Genomic DNA, 12,332 nt, shown 5'->3' with positions numbered 1-12,332 from the left:
CAGAAACAACAAAAGTAATTGAAGATTAGCCAACATTTTTTAAATAACCAATAAATTAAAGATACTAACAAAAAATCCTGAATCTACTTTGAGACACATGAAAATAGAAAAACAACTTAATTAAATCTGAGACACAGCAAAGCATTTATAAAAGAAAATGCATACATTTCAGCACTACCTCAACGGGAGAAAACACAAAAAACCCATTTCAAATTATTCATGTAGAAGAATAAATAGAACATATATGAGAGCACAAATAAATACAATTAGGATACAAAGAGAAGGCTAATGAACTAAGTGCTAATTCTTTGAAAACATGTTTAAAATTTACTGTTGTATCCCGAACGCGAGCAGAAAATCAAATGGAGACATGTGGAGTGCACTTAGGTGGTACTTTATTTTTACCTGCGCAGGGGCGAACTCCCAGGGTGCCTGTTAAGGCTGCAAAGGGGAGTCGAGCCTAACGCTCACAGGCTAGCTCTTTCATAGGGCAAGAAGCAAACAAGCAAGTTACAAAAGCGGGAGTTGCGGTTATCTCTGCATAGCTCTGGGGTCAGGAGGAACTTTGCTCTGTGGTCAGGAGGAACTATCTGTCTGTCTCCTGTTGATAAGAACCATCTGTCTGTCCCACTTAATTTGTACCCTCAGTTTAAAGATAAGGGTCCAGACCTGAGATGAGTCTGGCACCTAAGGTTTTATGGCCCTCTAATTAATTGGCTGTAACTCAGAATAAGCCCTCTGCAAATCACGTATTGTTTACCCTTATTTTGGCCAACAATGTTGTTTCTCTCCCCTATCTATTCTGGTGACCTTCAAGAGGTTTTCTACTTAGCAATGCTTATAATTGCCTAGCCCTCTTTCCTAGCTCTCAGCATACCCCCATTTCCTTGTTGGCACTTATGAGTCAAATCCTTGAATCATACTAATGACCATGGGGCCACAGGTGAAACAGAGGAGTATAATTAATAAAGGCCCACTAATAGAGGAAATCAGGGTAGTCAACTATGGGGACATCTTAATAGATTCCTGCGTACTACGTTGGTTTTTTCCAGCTTTTCTTGTTCTTTCAGTCTCTGGGTTAAGACCTTAATACTATCTCTAATTATCCCTGAATGATTAGCATAAAAGCAACAAGTTCTCCTAATGCTGCGCATAATCCTTCTTTCCTTAAGAACAATAAATCTAATCCTCTCCGATTTTGGAGAGCTACCTCTGCTAAGGAGTCTACCTGTCTTTCTAAATAAGCTACCTGATCTTGCAGCAGAGATATGTCCTTAGAGAACGTCTGCGAAAGCTGCCTTAACTCTAATTCTCCCGGAATGAGGGCTGCGGCACTGAGTGCGGGGGACCCTAAGATCCCAACAGTGGCTACTATGGGTATAAGAAGGGGAGCGCTCTTCTCCCTAGTCCTGGAGGGGAGAACAAAATCTGGGTTTCCTGCATAGATACACTTGGGGAATTATGTACCCAGTTACACAAAACTCTGGATAAGAAATTGGTGGCAAACAATGGTACACCTTGAGTTCTGGACCCCATTACAAATCCCTTCTTGGGGCCCTCCTCTTGGCTGCACCCTGCTTCAATCCTTCCTTTCAGATATATAACCCCTTTATAATTGTATAAAGGACAATGGACGAAGGTCTCGTCTTCTTGTAACTGCTTCCGGCTGGACATGGACGTTGTCCTACCTAACCTTGGGTCAGGGGTGCCCTGAAAGGGGGTGCAGCACGGAGGGAGTCCTTTCCTGTAAGGGGAAGGACCTTACAGAATCCAAGTCAGTTGGCTGTCACTGCGAAGTTGCAGGCTCGGTGTCCAAAGGCTGGCATTACTGGACAGTTGGCATCCTCGTCGTATTCTGGAGGTGACAGATTTGGCAAGAGAGTTGGAAGGCACAATTAAATCATAATCACTGAATAACAAAGGCAGGCACCTAGGTAAAGAATGGCTTATCTGGAGGAAGGTGTATGAGGCATGCTACACGTATCCAAAACCCTGTGGCTCACTACACTTCACTCGGGCTGAGGGGAATATATCAGGATTTCCCTCCTTTCAGATCTCTGGGCCCTTTCTGTCCAGGCCATTAGGACAGAAAAGGGAAGATAAGCTCTGAAGTGAAGCCCACAGATCGCCTGAACCCTTCACCAACCCAACCACCTAGTTTAACCAAACTAGTTGAGTCTCAGGTGGAGATGATGAAGGTGGGCTCCTTAAGTGAGGCCTATATTGCAACCAATCACTCAGGTAATGAGGCCATAGTCCCACGCCCTATGAAAACAGAAGGAGGAACACACAGGTTAATTTACACAACCACTCCCAAGCCAGTCTCCATGCTGGTGAGACTGTCTTTTGGGAAGACATTCAGTTGCAAGGCCCTTGCTGCAATGACATCTAACAATGGCAATTTGACAGGTCCTTCGTGCCTGTAAATTGAACATCTTCAGTGATATTACAAACCCAGTTTCAACTTTCAAATGAAAACAAACTTTTAAGACAGTTAGCTGCACGATTCCGATATCCAATACTGAGCATTGTGATTTTCCTTAGACCATGATTTTTCTCCTTAAGATCACCCTCATCATTATTAAAGAGACTACTTTGAGTCCAACTTTTAATTCTGCCTGTCTGTTTGCATAAACACACCAAGAGCAGCCTGGATCGCCTATGATCTTTAAGTTCGCTTTGCTGGAACTCACTCAGGGAACCTTTAGACTGACTTTTAGTCCGCCCCTTGGGGCACAGCAGCAGAGCCACACATCCGCCACCTGGCTTTGCCTGTACCAGTTGTTTTATTAAATCCTTGAGGCTTCCATTGTGCCTGCAGGTTCCTTTTTAGCCATCTTTCAGGAAAGCAACCTTTGTTCCTTCCCTGGAAAGACTGCCATGAACCGCACAATCAACCAGGGTACCAGGCTTCTTCTCGTGGGCTTTTGCTAGCTTCGCAAGTCAATCCCAGTTCTTCAGGGCTTCCTGGTGACAACCAGAACTCAGACATGCCTCCTTCAGGCGTGACATTCCAGTCAAAGAATCGGTTAACAAACCACTATTAATGACTGGTCCTAATGGATTTATGCAGAGAAACCTTATGTCATCACTCTTCAGAATGCCAAGTTCTGGAGGGATCAGGTAGGGAGAAAAATACCAAGTGCGAAGGAAAATCCTTTTCCTTCTGATATCTACTAAGATTGCGTCTCTATGCCTTATATCTTCTATTACTGGCCCCACACACACTTTCCAAAACTTTTACAAACTTTTATAACCTTTTATACACTTTTTTACAAACCCTCTTCTATCTTTACAGCTTCCTACAGACCTTCTGCAACATCCACTAACCTTCTGTATCTTTTCATACATCTTCATTTACATATCTTGCACTTTCCCTTGTTCAGTTTCCTACAGAGTGTGAAGTTTTAACCATCCCTGGAATCCTCAATTTTCTTTTCAGAGAAGATACAGAACAAAATTTAAAACACAGACAGAGTTCTATAAGAACAGTACACAGGTAGAGGCATCCTCTTGCACCAGTGCGTCTACTGGGGCCTCCGCAGAGACATGCCATTCAGGTCCAGTCTCTTGGCAGAGACATGCTCCTTTGCCTCAGGCTGAAACACACATCAGGCCCAAATGACCCTTCCTGGGTCCCGAGTGGCAAAGGCATTCTCTCCAACCGGTTACAGGCGACCTTCGCTAGGTCTTCAGGTGACCCTAACTAGGTCTTCAGATACAGGGGGTTTCTGATCAGAAACGGAAGCAAAATGAAACCACATTCCCATACAACCAGAAAACAAGTAGTTGAGGTTTCCTTTCCTCCAGGTTTAAAACTTTCACAACCTTTCTACATATTTTTGCCTATCCAGATTTAATTCCAATTCCCTTTTTAATCCCTGCTCCTTTCCCACACTGGGAAGGACTGTACTTAAACTCAGCACGTGACAGCCAAAAGTCCCTACCAGTACAGGCATCTTCTACTCAAAGTCCCTAGATATGCAGGGACATCCTGCAGCTTTCTGAAGATTAGACCTCGCAAACGCCCTATCAACTCCGCCCTCTGGGCTGAAGTTCCTTTTGGCAGGGCTTGCTGCCAAATGACTTCAGTTTCCGTGGTTACCGCAGCCCCCGCATACCCTTGCCCTTCCCTAAGGAAGCTACTGCTATCCGAGAACAGAGTGAGCTCTGGTTTTTCGTATGCCTCATCCCGCAAGTCTGGGCGCACGCCTGTGACCCGCTCTAATATTTCATGGCAGCTATGCATGATGGTTGGATCAGGGGCTGGCAGCAGGGTGGCTGGATTCAGGGCTGCGCTTTTCAGGAACTGGACTGCTGGGAGATTCAGCAACTGCACCTGGTACTGAGTCAGCCGTGCATTAGACAACCAGCGATCAGGAGAGGATTTCAGAATTCTCTCTATATGATGCTCCCCAATTATCTGCAAATTCTGTCCAAGGGTGAGCTTGCTGGCCTCTTTCACTAGCATGGCTGTGGCAGCCAGAGCTCGCAAGCAGCCTGGCCACCCTGAGGCTACTGGGTCCAATCTCATGGACAAATAGGCCACAGGCCTTCTCCAGGGTCCTAAAGCCTGGCTCAGCACTCCCTTTGCAAGGCCTCCGTTTTCTGCCACGAACAGCTGGAACGGAGAGAAATTAATCCCTGCGGTTTCTCAGAAAATGGGGGATTCTGGTGTTTCCAATTATACAGATCACTAGTGGAGAAAGGAGCATATATCAACCGAGGGGGTGCTCCGGCAGGGGCGTCCGGTCGGGGCGGTGCCTCACGGAGTGGCAGAAGCGCCGGAGGTGCTGGAGGTCCCGGAGCCTCCTGCCCATATCTGGTTCCCCCTCGGGTGTGAGGAGGGCTCTCGAGTGTCCCTCCCTCCTCTGGCTGGGTAGAATGCGGCTCTTCCCTTCTAGGGCAGGGAGGGAGCGCATTCGAGGGATCTAACATGTCCTCCCCAGGACCTGGTAGTGGGGGGTAGAGTTTAGGCACCCTCGGCTCTCGTGGCACAGAGGGCTCTGGGGATTTCTTTTGTTTTCCTCTTCCCGCGGCTAACAGAACCGTTCTTCCGCGGGAGGCACTCCTTCTTAGACATTTCTGAATATAGCCTGGCTTGTCTGGGGCTATGTCTACCCACACATCGATGTAAACCATCTGATCGGGGTGTGGGGCTCTATAAACTGTGGCCCGAACTGCAAACAATACAGGGAGGTCGAAAGTCCCCTCTGCAGGCCATCCGACACCAAAAGTCGGCCACTCTAGTTGACAAAGAGTCCGCAGGAACTCCGGATCGAGCTGCACGCTCACGCAGCCGCGTGCACGGTGCTGGAAATCAGAAAAGTTATTCAAGATGCAACCAAGCGGGGAGTTCGGGGTGGACTCCCGCTGTCCCATTTTCACAAGGGTTAGTTTCAAGTAACTGAGACAGACACACAAAACGAGACAAACAGAAATGACAATTCACCTCGCCCGCCTGGCTTCTCCTCTCGTGAGGACTTGGGTCTGTCTTAGCTAAGGCTGCCCGCGTAGAATTCGGGTTAAACTCCCAGCCGTTATGCTGTAGGACAGACCGAGGAACCGCAGGTTAGGGCCCCCAGACGCTTGGTAGGCTGATGCCGGTGGAGCCACAGACACAATCACACTCTCACTTCCACTACATTAATAACATACCTCCGACAACATAACACAGACAAACACGACAAGGCCGCGCGGCACAGAAACAAAACCTATATTTGGAAGTGGCATCCCACTATTTTCCGAACCCCTGGGTAGGTTTCCGGCAGCGTCCCGCCTACTACCTCAGGGCAAAACCTCCGGAGAACCAAAACCAAAACCAAAACAGGATCCTCACAAATTACTTACTCAGTTCGAACTGTCCACCTGGTCTCCGAAAGTGAAACTCCCAAAAGGGAGATCCCGCTGGGGCCTCCAAATGTTGTATCCCGAACGCGAGCAGAAAATCAAATGGAGACATGTGGAGTGCACTTAGGTGGTACTTTATTTTTACTTGCGCAGGGGTGAACTCCCAGGGTGCCTGTTAAGGCTGCAAAGGGGAGTCGAGCCTAACGCTCACAGGCTAGCTCTTTCATAGGGCAAGAAGCAAACAAGCAAGTTACAAAAGCGGGAGTTGCGGTTATCTCTGCATAGCTCTGGGGTCAGGAGGAACGATCTGTCTCCTGTTGATAAGAACCATCTGTCTGTCCCACTTAATTTGTACCCTCAGTTTAAAGATAAGGGTCCAGACCTGAGATGAGTCTGGCACCTAAGGTTTTATGGCCCTCTAACTAATTGGCTGTAACTCAGAATAAGCCCTCTGCAAATCACGTATTGTTTACCCTTACTTTGGCTGACAATGTTGTTTCTCTCCCCTATCTATTCTGGTGACCTTCAAGAGGTTTTCTGCTTAGCAATGCTTATAATTGCCTAGCCCTCTTTCCTAGCTCTCAACATTTACAAGCTTCTTGTAAGTTGTCAAGCAGGAAAACACAAATAAATAAACAAAACTTCTTTAAAAAAGTTTTAACTGACACCACAGATAAGAATCATTAAAGAAAGCTGAGAACAATTACTGACAGTTTCATCCACTCCAACACACACAGGAGCAGCAAAGTGGCAGGGACTGGTAAGATTCCCACATGGGATCACAGTCATGGTGTTACCTCCGTTGGTCTGCCCTGGGCTGCAATAACTGACCTGAGGCTCCACACTGCTGACTGACCTCAGGCCTTAAAGAAGAGGATAGAGCCACTGTCCAGAGTGAGTGAAACAGTTTTAGTACAGGATTTCCAAATGCCAAAGTCTAAGAAATGCTGGAGATGATGGGAAAACATCCTGCTCCCTCAACTCTTTTCACTCAAGTAAGTTAATAAGGGCCAGTCTCAGAAATGTGGTGCCTGATTACCAGAGTTCTAATGTCTGTGTTTTTTGGCCAACAAAAAGTGAAGTAACTTCTTCAACATTCTATTCCATGGGGATAGACTTTAAAAGTCCTATTAAGGACTTTAAAAGTCCTTAAGTCCTTTAAAAGACTTACCTGTAAACCACTCAGGGCTTTCACCTGCTCACTTACAGCACCTCCATAAAAATACAAAGATTTCCAACACAGCCCTCCCCATGACTTCTCAGTAATGAAGCCAGGGTCCTACCTTCCAGGAGAGAGAGAGAGTTGCAGTTAGACCTTTGATCTCTGATTCATTTAGTTTCCTGCATAATGCAAGTGTCTTCCTGACCCTCCTGAGTAACCATAGCTGCACAGTGGAGATGATGCAAGAAACTAATTCCTAGAGATGTTAGGTGCATATAACAAAAAACCTATAACATCTGTGGGCCACTGTTACATGTGTGTGATGCAAAAACTTAGAGATGGCAAAATTACAAGAAGGGCTTAGGCTTGAATTTCAGCAATGTGATTCTGAGAGAGGCATGATCCACTGGGCCACATTTTTAACTCTTCCCCTTAAAGAGGTTAAAGTCAAGAAGACAAAGATGTTATTTATTTCATACAACATTCTGTTATTCTGTTATACTTATCATCAGGCCTTGTGCATGATATTAGCGTACATGGTGGGCAGCCCCCTATTTGGCTCTCAGTAGGCCTTGCCTCCAGATATGTACATCTTTGTGTCACCATTAGGTGGTTACCAACCAGATCCTCCACAACAGACAACAGCCAAGGTGACAGGAAGTCACACACAAGATATATTTAAAGATAATGCCACCTTTATTTACTCTTTGAGTTGTTTTTCTCGTTTTATTTTGTTTCAGTCTCTGTTTTGTCTCTTAATGTCTCTCTCTCTGTCTATTTCTCCTTTTTTTATATCTATATCGGAATTTGTGGGGCTACAGGTGTTTTGGGAGAGGTAGAGGACAGGATGCTAATGAATATTCTTTGACTCAGAAGACAACCACCCAGAACAAGCATACTTGACCTAGAATGTCAATAGTTACTATACTTGAAAAGCCCAATGCAGATGCATACCAAGTGTTTGCTCTTCCTTAGTCTTCAAAAATATTTGTATGTGGTGTGCATTTGAAGGCACTGTAGGCTGTGGATATGGATCTGTGATGGATCAAAACTGTGTCGTCTATGAGGAATTTGGTAAAAATTTCTGAGTTGCTACATTTTGTCATTTTGAGTTTAGTAGATATGGCATGAAAGCTGTGAGACTGAGGAGGGCAGAGAGGTTAGTAGCAGGTCCCAGGTGCCAGTAACCAGAGAGATAGTGTCTGTCCCAGGTGGAAAGCTGTAAAGAGCTGAAGCCATAAATAAGACCCAGTCTTAGAAAACTGAAGGAACCTCCATTGTGTTCTCTGGGGCATCTTCTCTGAAGGTCTCAATGAGTCAGGTCAGGCTTCAGCCAGAATAGGTGTGTTGCAGCTCTGGTATTATTTAACACTTGTGATCCCAGGTGTTGAGCTTTTGAAAAATGAGGTGTGTGAAGAAACATTAGAAGAACAGAGGCAGGTCTGGGATAAGACAGGTGGGGCTGGCATCAGTTGGAAGACAGGGAGATCTTCAGTTGGATTGCAGAAATGTCAGCAGGGCCGATTTCAGCTGCAAGATAAACAGATGTGGACAATCTGTCATCAGTTTAAAGACAAAGAGTGGTGAGTAGGGCTGGAGTCATTTGGAATTCTGGGAAAGTTGTGTAGGGCTGGCTGCAGTTTACATGTATTCTTGTATCTTGCTTAAGAGATTGTTTAGGTCTGTTTTGAGCATGTGTCTGTTCTGTTTCCTCAAGACCACTTGTGGAAGAGACTGTCATTACTGCAGTGTATATTTTTACATCATTTGCCATACATTACTTGTCCATAAGCCAGGAGGTGAGGGACAAATACCATATGATCTCACCTTTTTTAAAAATATATTTTATTGATTATGCTATTACAATTGTCCCATTCCACCCTCTTCACTCCACTCCATCCTGCACACCCCCTCCCTCCCACATTCCCCCCCCCCTATAGTTCATGTGCATGGGTCATACATATAAGTTCTTTGGCTTCTACATTTCCTATACTATTCTTACCCTCCCCCTGTCTATTTTCTTCCTACCATTTATGCTACTTTTTCTCTGTACCTTTCCCCCCTCTCTCCCCCTCCAACTCCCCTGTTGATAACCCTCCATGTGATCTCCATTTCTGTGGTTCTGTTCCTGTTCTAGTTGTTTGCTTAGTTTGCCTTTGTTTTTGTTTTAGGTGTGGTTGTTAATGACTGTGGGTTTGCTGTCATTTTTACTTTTCATATTTTTATCTTCTTTTTCTTTGATAAATTCCTTTAACATTTCATATAATAAGGGCTTGGTAATGATGAAGTCCTTGAACTTGACCTTATCTGAGAAGCACTTTATCTGCCCTTCCATTCTAAATGATAGCTTTGCTGGAGAGAGCAATCTTGGATGTAGGTCCTTGTCTTTCATGACTTGGAATACTTCTTGCCAGGCCCTTCTTGCCTGTAAGGTCTCTTTGGAAAAATCAGCTGACAGTCTTATGGGAACTCCTTTGTAGGCAACTGTGTCCTTTTCTCTTGCTGCTTCTAATATTCTCTCCTTCTCTTTCATCTTGGCTAATGTAATGATGAGGTGCCTTGGTGTGTTCCTCCTTGGGTCCTGCTTCTTTGGGACTCTCTGGGCTTCCTGGACTTCCTGGAAGTCTATTTCCTTTGCCACATTGGGGAAGTTCTCCTTCATTATTTGCTCAAATAAGTTTTCAATTTTTTGCTCTTCCTCTTCTCCTTCTGGCACCCCTATAATTCAGATGTTGGAACATTTAAAGATGTCCTGGAGGTTCCTAAGCCTCTCCTCATTTTTTTGAATTCTTGTTTCTTCATTCTTTTCTGGTTGGATGTTTCTTTCTTCCTTCTGGTCCACACCATTGATTTGAGTCCCAGTTTCCTTCCCATCACTATTGGTTCCCTGTACGTTTTCCTTTGTTTCTCTTAGCATAGCCTTCATTTTTTCATCTAATTTTTGACCAAATTCAACCAATTCTGTGAGCATCCTGATTACCAGTGTTTTGAACTGTGCATCTGATAGGCTGGCTATCTCTTGGTTGCTTAGTTGTACTTTTTCTGGAGCTTTGATCTGTTCTTTCATTTGGGCCTTTTTTTTTATTTATTTATTTTTTTGCGTTGGTGTGCCTGTTATATAAAGGGGCAGAGCCTTAGGTATTCACTAGGGTGGGGTAATGCTTCTCGCTGCACTGTGATGCTGTATGTGGGGTAGGATCTGATAGGGAGCAATGGCACTTGCTCCACTCTGTCGACTTTCAGTTACTCCTTCCGTTACGCACAATCGAATTTGGCCCTTCTGGTGCTGCTTCCCGAGTGGATGGGTTTATGTACATTCTAGGCCCCTGTGGGTCTCTCCAACAAACTCTCCTTTGAGGCTGGGAGTTTCTCCTGCTGCTGCCTCAACCCACACAGGTGTTTTCAATCAGTGGTTTGAGGCTTTATTTCCCCATGTTGGAACTCTGGATTGCGTGGTCTATCACCAGGTCCACCAGCTGCTGCCTTACCAGCCAGCTGCAGCTTTGCCCACCCCACTCCACAATCCACCACCTCACTGGGTCTGCCAGCCGCCACCTTGCCACGAGTCCTCTCTGCCTGGCTTCCTGTCTCCTCCCCTCCTACCAGTCTGGATGAATGTTTCTTTATCTCTTTGGTTGTCGGACTTCCATACAGTTCGGTTTTCTGTCAGTTCTGGTTGTTTTTTGTTTTTAAATTGTTGCTGTCCTTCTTTTGGTTGTGTGAAGAGGCACAGTGTGTCTACCTACACCTCTATCTTGGCCAGAAGTCCCCTGATCTCACCTTTAACTGGAACATAATCAACAGAAGAAAAAAGCAAACAAAATATAACCAGAGACATTGAAATTAAGAACCATCTAACAATATCCAGAGGACAGGGGTGAAGGGACAGTGGGGAGAAGGGCTTACAGGAACTACTATAAAGGACACACGGACAAAACCAACAGGGAAGGTGGAAGCGAGGTAGGGAGATGGGCTTGGATGGGGTGGGGAGAGGGATGGGGAGAAAATGCAGACAACTGTAATTGAACAACAATAAAATAATTTTTAAAAAGTGAGCTCTCTATTTATTTCTGGGCTCTCTATTTATTTCCATTAATCTTCATGGACTTTTTGCACCAATAATATACTGTTGTGATTAGTATTTCTTTGTAGAGTGGTTTGAGATCTAGGATTGTGACCTTTCCAACTCTATTCTACTTTCTCAATTGTTTTGGCAATGTTGAGTCTTTTTGGTTCCACATAAACTTTAGAATTATAAGTTGTGGTTCTCAGAAGACTAAAATTGGTATTTGGATGGAAATTGCATTAAACCTGTAAATTGCTTTGGAAAGTACGGTCATTTTTAATAATTTAACCTTTCCTATTTATTAGCATGATTTTTTCTGTGTCCTTTTCAAATTTTTATTCATTGTCTTATAAGTATGATTCTAGAGTACTTTCACATATTTAATTCCACTGGTTTCCCAACAATTAATTCTGTTTTATGCAGCTTTAAATGGAATTATTGCCTCTATTTCTTACTCAGATTTTTTGTTTAGATTTTATTTACTAATTTTCAGATAGAGGGAAAGGGAGAAAGAGAGGGAAAGAATCATCAATGTGTGAGAGAAGCATGGATCACTTGCCTCTCACACATACCTGGGGGGGGTCTCCACCCACAGAGTCCCTCCCCCCTTCCCCCTGCTCCTGGTCATTGTGGATGAGAATAATTCTACCAAGACATGATCTGCTTGGGGAGGAAAGATGGCCGATCTCTCAAGGGAAAAGGACCAGGAGCCTGTCCCTCAATGGGCTTTTATTGGGTTCAATTTGTGCAGGAATACAGGTAAAGCTCTCATCAATCATTGCAGGAAGTAATGATCAAACAACAGATAACATTCAAAGAACTTTGAGGGCTTATTTAGAGTCATGGTCAGATGGCTAAAGGACCATAAAACTTTGGGGAAACAAGCTCATTTCAGGCTTGGACCCTTATCATTTAAATTGAGGATATTAGCAAAGCAGGTTTCACAGGATTTTATGCATTCTTTCTTAGGCCTGATTGCCTTGGGGAACCCACCCTTTCCAGCACAGGGCTGCACCCATCTCCGGCATTGTTTCAGGCTTAGGTCGAGCAGGGGGAGTAAGGCAGCCAAGAGCTTAGGAGACTTCTTGCAGACAGAATGAGGACTCAGGCTATGTCAAAGCCAAGGGGCGAGGGTCTATCACCCCCTTTCTCCATAGTCCCCCAAGTCCTTCCCTAAGAGCCCCCTCATGATCATGCCTCTCTTAGGTCATCCCTCCCTTGAGGAATCTTACCTGTCATTGGCTAACTGATCAT

At 44.8% G+C, this 12,332-nt stretch overlaps 1 long non-coding RNA gene across 1 annotated transcript; it reads right to left on the bottom strand.

Moving 5' to 3' along the window:
* Positions 1-378: 378 nt before the first annotated feature.
* LOC123478156 (uncharacterized) lies at positions 379-6,102 on the bottom strand. Its single transcript, XR_008425391.1, has 2 exons — positions 5,851-6,102; positions 379-1,855 (listed from the first exon to the last, which is right to left on the bottom strand). It is a non-coding gene; the product is annotated as an uncharacterized lncRNA (long non-coding RNA).
* Between the last annotated feature and the right edge of the window lie 6,230 nt (positions 6,103-12,332).

This window comes from Desmodus rotundus, chromosome 10 (genome assembly GCF_022682495.2).
Source record: "Desmodus rotundus isolate HL8 chromosome 10, HLdesRot8A.1, whole genome shotgun sequence".
Lineage (NCBI taxonomy): Eukaryota > Metazoa > Chordata > Mammalia > Chiroptera > Phyllostomidae > Desmodus > Desmodus rotundus.
The sequence above is the reverse complement of the archived record's forward strand: the minus strand, read 5'-3'. Positions and strand labels throughout refer to the sequence as shown.